Source organism: Colias croceus, chromosome 12 (assembly GCF_905220415.1).
Source record: "Colias croceus chromosome 12, ilColCroc2.1".
Taxonomy (NCBI): Eukaryota; Metazoa; Arthropoda; class Insecta; order Lepidoptera; family Pieridae; genus Colias; species Colias croceus.
In genome coordinates this window covers 2,976,367-2,990,036 of record NC_059548.1, presented here as the reverse complement: position 1 = coordinate 2,990,036, position 13,670 = coordinate 2,976,367, and the positions used below count along the sequence as shown (strand labels likewise).

The following is a 13,670-nucleotide window of genomic DNA, read 5'->3' as shown; positions in this document are numbered from 1 at the left end:
AGAGGAGAGCTCTTGACGCTATTCAAAACGAGTAGAACGGAAGCCAGAGCGTTAACAGTAAAGCGAGGAGCGTCTTAATCTTGTGCGACAGTACGGCTCAGAGCTGAAACCCCTTGCGTAGGTGAGAGGGTGTAATAACAAGCCTCCCTACGCCCGCTACACCGCCCCTTCATCTCCCGCAAGCTTGCTCGCTTGAAAACTTCTGAGATTCGTATTATACTGTCGCGCTAACCGGGTCGACTTGAATAAGGCCTTGCTTAAATGAAGCAAATTGTAATTTTAATAACTTAATGGTGCTTCATGAATTCATGTAGCCTCATTCTTCATAATGTTGAACCGAGCCGCTTATTACTCAATATACTTTATTGGCATTTAATTATATTCTTCTACGTGATTAAGCTTATTTATCAGATCGCTGCATTCATTCAAATTAATTATATTGAATGTTATAATTTGCTCTTAATCTATGGATCTACTTTGCAATTATTATATTGAAATTAGGAATGAAAAAACTTTGCGATCTAGACTATTAACATTTAATAGACTTAAATGATGTATCATAGATTTTAATCAAACGTTTTCGCATGGATAAATATAAAATAACCTGTTATATTCACATGTCGACTCGAAAGTCCTTGACGTCCAATATCCTGAACGTCGATGTGAAAAATCGCATCGATTTCTGTGAGAAAAATATTTTGGTTGAATGGCGGGCTGGCCAAAGTTTCGTCGTCAAAGGGCCGTAATTATCCGTAGCACTCGACGCTGAGGTCGAGATATCTCTCGACAGATCAGCGGCTCACTCGGGATGCACTCTGCGATTCCGTTTGTCACGGCGCCCGACTGCGGTGCGCTCTCTGATAAACGGATGTCAACGTGCTTTGAGTACGAAACGCCTTCAGCCTTATTCAGCGCTGCAATCTCTACGCTTCACATTTGTGACGTTCTAACGTGCCCGGCACGCGTGTACGTAGGTGGTGTTGCAGTTTATTCACAGGTGGTTTTTGTTGAGATATATCAGTAGGAAACTTAAAGTACGGGTTACCGGATTTTTTATTTATTTTACTATTGCAGCAAAAAAGTTAAGGAGTTGTTATAAACGCGAAAATAAACTTGGCATTCCGTAAACCTTTTTCTTGCGTGAAAAAATCTGCAAAATCACCATTTTCTGACGTATTTGGTTTGCTAATTAGTCATAGTAAATTAGTGACACAAATAACTGAAGAAGTGAATAAGAAATGCGGCCACTCGCAGGGCCGCCTGCAGTGTAATTAGCCAATCGCAAAGTTCACATGCCCAAGAAAGATGCCGACGATCCACATAAGGCCCGTAATTTATTCGACGGTAGCCTTTGTTCTTTCATTAATTTCAAATTATCTAGTATAATTATTTTCATGCCTCCGAGCGTTGCTTTTGTAACGATAAATCTAAAAGTTTATAATCACAGGAACAACTTCACGGCGATTACTAAAATACAATAATGTAAATGGACAAACTCGAGTTACAATAAGGTTTCGCTTTCCAAGTTACGACGCCCATTAGGTATTTATTACGAAAATCATTCAGGGTCGTTAGTGGCGATCACGAAAAGACGACGAAAATTAAGCGTGCGACGACAGCGTAATAAAGTGGTCGACTATATCACTCCACAACTTTGAAATGTTGTAATCCATTAATAATGCGCCAACTTTATGACAAAAGCCAATTTATACATACCGCCTAGAGTGAAATTTCGAGGAATTATTATAAAGTAATCTAAGTTAGGCGATCCGTAGAGAGATGAGGGGGATGACAGGTGTTTAAGTATACGTACAACCACTTCCCCACCCATAGAGATTAATCGTATCATAGCCGAGACAGAGTCGTTTGAGCGTGCGGTTTCTGGATTAATTGCTCGTTCCTTGCTCTAATGTTACTTACATTACGCCTTCAGACAGTTAAGTGCACTGATAACACACATCCATCAAGAAGTCGCTTTAACAGTTCCCCTCTTGTCTCGCAACACGGCAAATATTTAGATTACTCACGGAATATTTGTGGACAAACATAATATTTAACATTAATATTCATGCATACATTACTAATGCCGATGCCGTATAACGAGATTGTGTCAATAGACTTAACTAATTGGCTACAGTCTTCAAACTCTGACAGCTATTCGTGTAACATTTAACGAATAATAGTTTTGAAATCATACAATCTAGTTGCTAGACTAACTCCGGATCTATATATAAACAATTTGCAGCTGTTTATCTAACTGTACAGTTAACTAGTTCCGTATTAATTTAATTGACAACTGAGTGGTTAACTGAAAAAATGTGTTGTGCTTATATGGCCAATACTAATTAACTAAAGCAGCACTAACGAGTGTTGTGTGTTGCCGGTTGTTCTAATTCAATTAGCATTGAATACGAACTGGCATTAAAATGAGCCTTAATATTGGAGCATGCACAACCGGTCCGTAGCGGGCGGCACTTCGGACTCCCGTAATATCTCCCGTGTACATTCTCGCAAGCTCATTAAGGTGCTTTTTGTCCCCGTCTCGTGTTTATCTTATTACCTCGCCGTACTCTGACACTACTAAATCGGTTTCCACTTCCACTAAACGTCTGTTATGGCGATACGGTTTTTACAGCGCATTATCTGATCGTGGTCGAGGTGAAAGTCTTTAAGAAATGTTTGAACATTTGTTATTTCTTTAATGGTTTTAAGTAATATAATTCACAATTCATCAAACGGACAAGCGGTAAAGTTAGTTAAGTATTATTGATGCTATCGCTGCGGGTATAAACTTATCCTTCACCATCGTGGCGGGTCACGCCCCGCGAACACAAAAATCATTTAAAACAATATACTGCTACCGATTGAATTTTACGTTTTATACAAGTTTTATACCTCTACTTTTTCTCCCACAGGAAGAGTTTATACATTATTCTTGTACGCTTTTATAGTTTTGGCACAGTATCTCGTAACAAAGTCGAAATTGTGAAACGAACAAATCCTTATTGTTTCCACGTATTAACCGAGCTGCTTGTTAATAAAGTATTGTGTAAACTTGAAATAGATTTACTCTTTGTCGGATCGTAAATTGTACGCGAGTAATGCACGAGAAGACAGATCATTATTTTATATGGACGCTAAAACACTCGTTGCCGGCGCTACGGCGTACGTTGCGGGATTATTCCCTCTTTATGCCGTCGAGCTAGATGCGTCGACCACTTTGTTGTTTTATACTTTGTCTCGGAGCGACTTTATGCATCGCCTCATTGCTCTTCGTCGTTTTGCTTAGTTTTCCCTCTTTATATTCAGTTCGCGTTGCCGAAGTAAATGTATTTTGAAACCAGAGACGACTAGCCGGATCTTGTGTTGATTTTGGGAGTTTGGCCGTTTGATCTTATCTATTTTGCAATATTGAATAAACGTACAGTAATTTATTCTAATGGGTTTGTGTTTATTTTGTACGCAAATTTAATTTCAGATTTATTATAGTGTCTTGAAATTTTCGTATCTATGTACTCGAATGAATTGTAACTTATTTAATAAGTAAATGTTATATCTTAACTTATCATTACACTATTAAAAAACTGAAAAGAGTACACAGAGAGTTGGCATGTGCAATTCCACAACTATACAACAATATTAAAAGAATAAACTTCTAGCTCTATCACTTTTGTTTTACAACTTTAGTGTCGTGTTGAAAGTTTTAAGTTACTTAGCTTTATGATATCTCGTTCAATTTAATTGATTTGTATAGTTTGCTGAGATACTAATTGTTATTAATTTGTTCTCCAACCAACCAATTAAACTAAATAATTCTAATGACATCGCTCGTTTTGCTGTACTCTTAAAAACATGTATCATTAATCATTTTTAATTTTATAATGACTTAAGTTTACTACAGAATTAATTTAACTGTTTATAATTATATACGTAGACAAGAATTTCAAACATACCACGTAATTGGAGGCTTTTAAAGTTAATAATATAATTGAAATTCAACCGTACTTGCTCAAGACGGCGAGACATTGACACCATGAGATAGCGTCTGTTATTTGATATTATACAGTTTAGTAATCGTCGACAAAATTGGGGTCACTAAGAGATTATGGCAGGCTCTTCGCCTAAACACCTTGTCAAATAAATTTGTATCGTCGAGATTTGCGGCGTCAAAAAAGGGTTGATATTTGACAATGGTCCCTAAACGACTCTTTAGTGTCAAGTGCTTTACGTTCAGTCCACTTAAGATAACAGAGTCCCAAGACCGGTCGCAAGTCGCGACTAAATTGGATACCACAGAACCCTACAATGGTCGCCGAAGCTATTACGTCTTGAGTTTTATGTGAGCAAGAATTACTTTATACGAAAGGGTAGGTCCCACAGTACCTCGTTTTAATTACACTTAGCGCCCCTCATTCGCATTTGTTCCTCTCTTGTTTTATGAACGACTTAACTACTGCAGAATTAATGACAAAAATGCTACCGTGTTATTATCGTAACCACACTCAGTTCTCTTAACGACTTAATAGTTCTGTAATTTTTATATAAATGAAGTAGTTAAATACGTTATATGAAATAGCGGTGTTAAATGTTTACACATTGAAAATCTGAGTCGTACAAAGTGTTAAAGAGTGGGCCGATTACTCTCATCGTGAAATTGTGTTTAGTGAGTTTATTCATTACTCGGCACTGCGAAAGCGAACGGGAGGGGGCGGCGGCAGGGGGAAGCTATTCTACCCTAGCTCTGCTCAGTTTATGGATATAACCTCGACAAAATACCCCTAAAATTGAACTGTTTTTATTACGTTCTCTCTTTATCTCTTTTGGTTTGTTGTGCCCTTTATACGATGTTATAATTTTATTAGAAAAATCAAAGCGTATAATGCTTTATTAGATTCCTTTTGCTTTCGTTTGCTCGTTCACAAATAAAGAAATGTAAATTAATATTCCTGAGTGCTTTTAGCTTTTAGAATAATAATTTGAATCAAAATAAAGTGGTACGAGAGTAAAATAAACAAATTGTGCATTGTCTGCTCATCTGTATTAATAAAAATAACATTAATGCTTAAACAAATATTTGTTTTGTATTGTATCTAAACAAATAGCGAGGTACATTAGCCCGACATAAATTGAAATATCAATTGCAATTCCGTATTATTAAATGAAAACATTGTTTAGATGCCAAGCAGTTAGGAAGAACGATAAAACAAAGCGCCTGGCAAGGCACCAAGTCGATGCGACACGAATGGATGGCTCCGTGATTTCGAGCGCGTATGCCGGTTGCAAAACGTCACTTCGCAGTACTATCCTACAACTCAGCCATACTTAGCCGAGATTTGTACGAATTCATTTTAAATGGAGCCGCCAGATCGCAATTACACTGCCTTTGAGCATACAGAATGCGCTCTACATGACATTCAATTCAATTTGGTGCACAAAGCGTGCGTCGAAATTCTCTTTCTCTTTGACCAAATCCTCTTATGAAACTGCGCTTTGTTAACGAAATAGCTGTGAGCCAGCTCGCCGCGTGTTTGTTGATGTGATATCCTTACTTTTACAAGTGCCTTTGTTATAAATTTAACACGTTTATATTGTTTGCAAATTTCATGTTACATACTTAATTATTATTGATCTTAAAACATCAAAAGATTGTGAATAGCTGTTCATTTTTTTTATAATTGGATTGCAAAAATCTGGATGCTATTTTGTAGAGTAAAATAAAAATAAAAACAAATAAATGGCTCGGTATCAAAACGAGTGAACATTGAAATAATTAGAGTAGCCATTTAATCGAGTGTAAAAACAATAAATAAATGAAATGACCCAGTGATTTAGAGGATATGCGAGATCGCGTATCGCGCTGGCGTAGGTTGATCGATGCTGTCAAATGTTCAAACAAGCCAGTTGGCAGCCGAAAACATTCCGAAGATCGAAATCATCCATCTGGACCAGTCGCGTGCTTCTCCTTCTCGAAGTTGTTTTTTCGTACATTGCACCGCCTTTAGCATCGTTTGTGTTACATTCATAGCCATAGTTATTTTTCAAGAATTGGTTCAGATGTTTCGCCTATTTAATTTAGGTACACGTTATTGTTTAACACGGTTTTACAAATCGGTCCAAATTCATTAACTTTTCCATTTTATACTCGAACAATAAAAAATTATGTTGCACAAAATTTAAATAACGGTTGATACAAAATATTTTAAAACCGTTGACAGCTTCAATAAAAATATTTCACAAAAGCCGCTGCTATTAATTTAACGTGTACACTAAAAACAATTCCCATGAAAAATATTGTTAAAGTATTCATATATGAAACAGGCATCAAAAATGTAGAACATTTTTAGACGACTTTGTTCCTGCATGGAAATTACGTAGCGATTGTTACCATTTTTTCATTCGTTTTGTTTCGAGCGTTTGCAATTGTGAGTTGAGAATGAAACACGAAAATGCATTTAAAGCTAAAAGATTGCGAATAATGTTAATATTATACAATCGTGTTAATTAATTGGCGGACAAAGGTCGATTAGCGTTGTAAATTGCTTAAGTCTGGCGTAATCCTACCGTATAATATAGCCGACAACAAAGGCTCGATAGACTGCGGGAGCCGAGCATAACTTATTATTTATTCACGTCTATAACGAAATTCGCCGACCCTCGTCAGTTTCGCATTTGCCCTGCCGCCGCTGCACTTTATTTCTCCTGCTTTTACATAATGAATACTGTTAGAATATAGCTTTAATGTTCTTCCGTAGCCGTCGTGTAAATATGGTTTGCAGTCTGTATAAACGTCTGAAATAAACAGCTGAGGAGACTATATTATTCCCAAGAGGGTTTCATTCAAAAGATATGAAAGTGTTGGAAGTCGGAACACTTACATACCTACTCTGTTAGATAATGTCGGTGGATAGTGAACGCAGTCGTTGAAATTTTTATGTCACCTCACACTGCATCGTCGACTGCATTTCCCCTCCCAACTTCCACACCCTGTTGACACTGAACACTATAACCACTCGTACGAGGCTAGTGCCGTGTTTTGATCAGTTTTCATTATATCAGAGCATAAGTAAGTATGTCACCCACATGTCAACGCTTTGTGATCGTGAACTAGACGAGACGGGATGACATTATTGTAACTTCGCAAAAAACCCGAGCGGAGAATCCCTTTGTGCAGTCGACGCTCTTGCATATTTCCGTCCCCGGTTTCTTTGTCACAAATCCTGATTGCAACTTCTTAGTGCACTACTAACGCTTAGCACGAGCCCCGAGCTCGTCACAAAGGTTTTCGAATTTAAAAACCACTGCTATTTTTGTTTTCATTCCCATTGTTGTTTAGTTTCGGCGGGTCTGATTTTACAATGCGTTTTGAGTGAAAATCGCTGTTTTAATTTTGGATGTTGTGGTTTTGCGGTAAAAAATATAGCTCTACATTTTAATTTTTTCCTAAAAGCGGTTCGCTTAGAGGCGACTGTGTTTCTTCATTACGATTCTGAGAGCGCGCACACAAGTCACTCGAGCATTAATATGTTTAGTACATACATGTATAACTTTGCAATACCGTGCACTGCATGTACACCTACATTTTATGTGACACTTTCAAATTCACACTTCACACTTTCTCTTTAAATCGAATACGACGAAACGGTGAACTGTGAATTTATATACAGCTGAAAAATATAGCTTATTTCACTATCAATTGAACTGTAAATTTGTTAAAACCAAGCGCTCTTAAAATACATTCGACACAAAAACAATTGAACAATACGTTCACCGCAAATTGAATGAGGTTCGAAATAAATCCCGCTGACGTTATTTGATTTTCAATTCCCTCCAATTCGGAGCTCACCCCTGTTTGTCGTTGTTCGGCATTTACCGTACAAAAATATCTCATATGAATGTTATGAAATACCATAATGCGATTACGCGGCGCTTTCGAAATACCGACTCGCTTTAAGCCACAATTTTATAAAAAGTAAACAAACGATGAGGTGTAATAGCGAGCGTTGAAATGGTGATTTAACGTAATTAATAAAGGCAACTCCGGAAATTTATTGCTCGCTGAAAAAGCTTCGATCCTTATCGCGATCCGGCTCTCCCTCATTAGAAACCCCGAGGGCTGAGCGCAATAAACCGGCACTCTATCGTAAGTGTTAATCACCTTTGTCAATCCGTAGGCTTGCGGTTGGCAAATCGTGTCGTTGCGTCATGTTACAGGCTAGGATAGCGATCAACAAAGATTGATGCAAAATTGTTTGTTGAATAAAATGATAGCTGCGGGCGATCGTAATTCACAAGCAATAACCGCTAAATCGATAAGCACCGCTTTTATTACGTCATTAACGAGCTGCAAGTGAAGCCAACCGTTCTTAATCTACGTAATCAATTCCGGAAACAATTATCATGTCCAGTCAAACCTAATTGCCATTTAAATTCACGTTGAATGTTAAGTGTTGTGATTATCTGATGATATTTTGAGATTCTCAATTTACATAAATTTAAATTTATTGCATTTTCGTTTATACAGTATATTAGCATAACTTTGGTTGCGTTATTTTATATCTGGTAATTAATTATTATTATATAGCTAATTTTAAAATTTATGACGTTTTAATTGAGCTGTTGAATTGCAAATCGATTTGATTATAAATTATTAACATAATAAATAACAAATGCTAGGCTAACAAACAACATCATGAATAAAAAGTGTTTCTATTATAAACAACCTCATTAAATATAAATTTGTAAATTAAATATTATAAAGAAAAAGGATATATACTAATATTTAAGGCATAACGCTCATGATTTTATAACATAAAAAAATACCTTTACATCTTTATTATATTAAAAATGTTTTGTAGTATGCTCATAAATAATAACTTGTATAAAGTGGCTCTGAGTTTGTTATAAAAACAATTTAATTAATTAATTATTCAAATTGTGATTTGTAATTATGTACAAAGTGATGTTGAATACATTCCACTGTTAATACACGCACGCTTTGATGCGGTTACAATGTAGGCATAATAACATTAAACAATCAATTTGATATCTGTTTATTCAAATGTTAAATTGAAAGCAATGTGTTTCCATTTTGGAATCAGTTTTAATAATCTTTTTAGTAATTTATTTTGCACTGAAATTTTTGATCTTCCTTGTTATATTCGTGTATTGCAAAAGCAAATGGACGTGAATTTGATGTTGTTTATTTTTTATTTTTAATAGTAAATTTTATTTATATGAACTTTTGATTAATTTGTTTTTCTCTTTCTCTTCTCATGAAGGTAATTCATCTAAAACACCAAAACATTTCATGATTAACTAGAGAAATGCGAAGTCCTCCCCTTATCTGAACTTTTAAAGTATTTTATTATCTCAGATATAAAACGATTCCTCCATTCGTTTTTATCTGAAATAAATTACCAAATTAATATTTTCCGAGAGCGCTCTTTATAAAATGTACGATTGTGCCATTGAATGAATATTTTATCCTCGATTTTATTGCAATCCCTACGCATTCAAGATTTTCTTCGTTGAAATGGAACACGTAGAGTCGGTATTGTAAATCAAATATCTGTGTAGACAAGTTTGAACCTTTGTGCTCGGGTTTAAAAGATAAAATGAGCTCGCAATATGATGTCGACTCTACATACTTGCACGATTATTGGATTTTCGATTTGGTTTTGTTCGAATGCTATGTTTATTTTATATAAAGTACAGTCTAATGATATTATTAGACGATCATGTTGTGGTTTAAATATGCATACAAAATCAAATTCTACTTCGAGTTAGTCTCTTAATTCAATTGCGGTTACTAGTTTATGGAGACGACTGACGAGACGTTATAAAAGACTTTGTAATAATACCTTGTTACACATACTTTTAAAAAGTGGAAGAAATCGTAAGGCTTCTAAATCTATTATCAGTCCGCATTATACATTATTATCAAACGTCGACTGCCTCGAAACATGCCCACGGAGGTAAAGCATGTGTTAGCTCGTGAGTGCCGTTTACATGTGTATTGTATCACGAGAAATGCTCAACGGAGCGTTTTGTTGGGCGGGCGGCGCGTGCGCGGGGCGCGGGGGCGCGGTGGGCGACGTCGACGACCGGCCGCCGCGTTCGGACCGGCACAGCATTCTCGTCTCGGCCGCCGGGCCGACATCACGCGTGAGCGCGTCACTCTTTTGTCTCCAATTCGCGACTTCGCGATCTATTGTTATTTTTATTCGGTGACGGGCCGCCCCAGCCCACGCAACTGATGCATTCCCCTGGATTACAGTGCTAAGGATTGCAGTGCTCTTGACAGGATTGAAGTGAGCGAATGATTTTAATGCATTTAGATTTTGTATCAATATTCTATAATATACGTTTACTTTAACATTAATGTGCTTTTAAGTTTCGGTGCCTTATATATTTAATGTAACCCTGTGACCCACGTCAAAGGTGTACAAAGTGATCCAAAAATTGGGTGACACTATCAGTGTAAAGTAAACAACAGTTGCCATAGTGAGGATCAAAGATTCGCCCAAAAGCAATGCTGAGGTCGGTAGTAAAAAAGAAAGCAAGAAAAAAGGCGGGAAGCAAAAAGGCGAGGACAGTACGGTGACACACACTAAAAGTGACAAAAGTGAGAAGTGTGTTGCAGCTGCTGTGAAAACGGATAAAGACGGCCAGAAGCGCTCCCCGGTCAAAAATGAGACAGAGAATGAGGTATAACTTACCTGTATATAAACAGAAGTTAACAATGGCTTTCAATTGGATTAAGAGCATGTTAACCGTTGTCCGTTACATAATGACAATTATATTTTTCTTAAAGTTTAAATATGTTGGTTAAGAATCGAATAAATTTCAATAATAGGTACCATTATTTTCCTTTTTAAAATTGACGCTATTTACACTATGTTCATCGAAAAATAAATTAATGTTTACATTAAATTAACAATCATTTAAAATAAACATTTAATTTATTGAAACAAATTATATCCAAAAGGTAGATACTTGAATAATAAAAACCTATAAATAATTTTGTTCTCTATACTTTTCATGACCTTCGTTCAGTTTCTTGCAAATATATTTTTGATAGTGCAAAAAACTAGTTCTTTATTCGTCTTAATTTTATCAATTGACGTCAGTCAAAGTATTTAAACTATTTTGGATAATTTAAATGACATTTTATACCTAAAATAATACGGTAATATATAAAAAATTCCCTCTATGTTAAAAACAATATATTCCCTTATCAATCGCTGTAAAAACCGCAACACAACTCGGACGTATTTCATAACATCAACTGTGGGTCAAATCAACAAAGCTAACTTGGCATGCAGATCTGAGCCATTACACTCGAATGCGGTCAAACATTACGGCAGTGTTTGTAACGACATAATTATGCTTTCCATTGCCCGACTATTAATTCTAAATTTATGCCCGTAGATACGCAACATCAACTATAAATTATTTATAACATCAGGCAAATATAATTTACTGCAGCTGAGTTTTCCGTTTTAAGCGTGTTTAATTGTAACGCTAATATCAATTATTGTCAATTTGAACAAATTATTTTACTTTGTCAACTATGTAAATGTGTTAAAAGCTCGCGCTTAAATTACATAATTCGTTTAATTGTGTATTGTCCTTACTCTTTACCTACTAATTGCGCAAATGGTCAATTGTTCGATTAAAATGATAATTTATCTTTTTTTACTGACAATAATAATGCTTACAGCTATTAGTTATTTAATTTACGTCAATTTGCCGTACTTAGTAGCAATAAACGATTGAAGTTCTCTACAAAAAACTCGAGCGAAGAATACATTGTATTTTCCATCCAGTTACTTATCAAATCCACAAATAGATGGTAAATATTTGATGTGAACATGATTGATTGTTAATACGGCCGATAAACAAATTAAATCGGAGCAAGTTCAATATGTTTACCGCTGAGCTGACGGCCGCTCCCGGCGATATTCATTAACTCGGTAAATGCACATAAAACGAGCTGGAGTGTAATGTTTATGAATATTTATTGAGTAATCTGATAACGGTATCAATGATTCAGAAATATTCTCTACAATTTAATTAATGCCGGAAACGTCGGTTTGCGATTATTACGTCGAGCCCGTGATATTAAGCAAGGAATTCATGAATATTAAAACGAGCTGTGTAGTTTTTTATGTTGCATGGAAATGAGTTAGGGAAAAGTCACGCGGTCGCCACGCAGACGAATCGTCAATGTTCTGGTCATGTCCTTTAATTTGTCACCTTTACATATTGTCCGCGTCCGATCTGTTTACAATGCACGGAGTGTCACATAGTAGGAAATTTGGTATGCAGCATAAATTCGGGTCACGAACAAACAATTCTCGTGCTAAATATTCATGACGGGCACTTAGTATTTTTTTCACACGACTCGCGCAGGTTTATTTGCTCGGCTTTTGAAAAAACCCGTCTACTTATACACTATTTATATTCAAAATTGTTCCACTGTATTAATTAATCTTTCCCAAAAATTAATAGCACTTTGTGGCTTTTTCAATTACGATTTTAGGCGAAATATCGTTAGATATTTTAACCGCAATACAATAATCACGGGCTATTGTTGAAATTAAACCACAAATCGTGTTGTGTTTGAGTTTATTGGATGCAATTGGTTCGAATATTTCGCATTATAAACATTTTAACTTTAATAAAACTCACACTAATAATTTAATTAACTGTAATACGTAGGTATATATTTCACTAACCACATAAAGAATGGTCCTTCGAAAAGCTTTATTTCTCTATAAATTGCCCCAAAGAAATGTTCTATATTCGTTATTTTGTCGTAAATCCCTAATAAGAAAGCTCCGGCCATTATAAATTCGCCAAAGGCTATGATCAGTACTTCTGTTTGAACTTCGCTGCCAGACTGTATTCCGTTGAATTTAAGTTCTACCCTATTAAAAGTTTGTGGAAGTATTAGAATTTCGAATGAGGGGCGAAAAGCTATCACGCCACTTTTTCCGGCCCTCCCTTCACAACAATAGCGGGGGAAGCACCCGCGGCTGAAGTCGCGAGATTATACTTTAATATCTGCTCTGAATTCGTAATTAAAATACCTGTTGTTTGAAGATTTTCATTACTCAGTACTCTGATACACAACCGTGTAACAAACGAGCGTAGCCATCGAGGTGTGTATTGTTTTTATTCAAACGTAGGTAGGTACCGCTCTATCGTCTGTTAAAATCTAATCGATAAAGTCGACTTAATATTCAAAGTTTTATTTTGACACCGCTGACTAATGGGGTCGTTTATTTTTATTGCTACTTTATTTACACTCGTGCGTGTTTCTGGCCGGTGTGGGCTCGACGGAACTATTATTAGTCGCCGACACGACATCACTCATCGCTAATATCTCTATGATTATCTATTTTAATGTTGACTCGTTTTGACAAGCGGCCAACGATCCGACTGGCTACAAACAATTCGCCGTTGAATAATAACGGGAAATTGAATGCCTAACGACGTTTATTTATTGACTTCTACAATGTATAAATTAGCGCTAATAGCGACGCGCCGAGGTTCAAAAATATTTTCAACAATTCACGGTTCACTTTTAAATTTACGTTATTATGTTCGCCTATTCGTTTGTGGAAAAATATTTCAAACCAAGAAAAAACTTGCGTTGAAAATTA

General features: G+C 36.0%; 1 protein-coding gene across 6 annotated transcripts in view; it reads left to right on the top strand.

Annotated features, from left to right (window-relative positions):
• Positions 1–13,670, top strand: part of LOC123695994 (proline-rich protein 36-like) — a 62,683-nt gene that overhangs the window by 33,402 nt on the left and 15,611 nt on the right. Inside the window, exon 1 of one of the 6 annotated variants that reach the window (XM_045641970.1) lies at positions 10,148–10,707. The exons of the other annotated variants lie outside the window; for them this stretch is intronic. The gene's annotated coding sequence lies outside the window, so the exon portion shown is untranslated. Of the gene's footprint in view, positions 1–10,147; positions 10,708–13,670 lie in introns of those variants that run through there. 6 annotated transcript variants of the gene reach the window in all.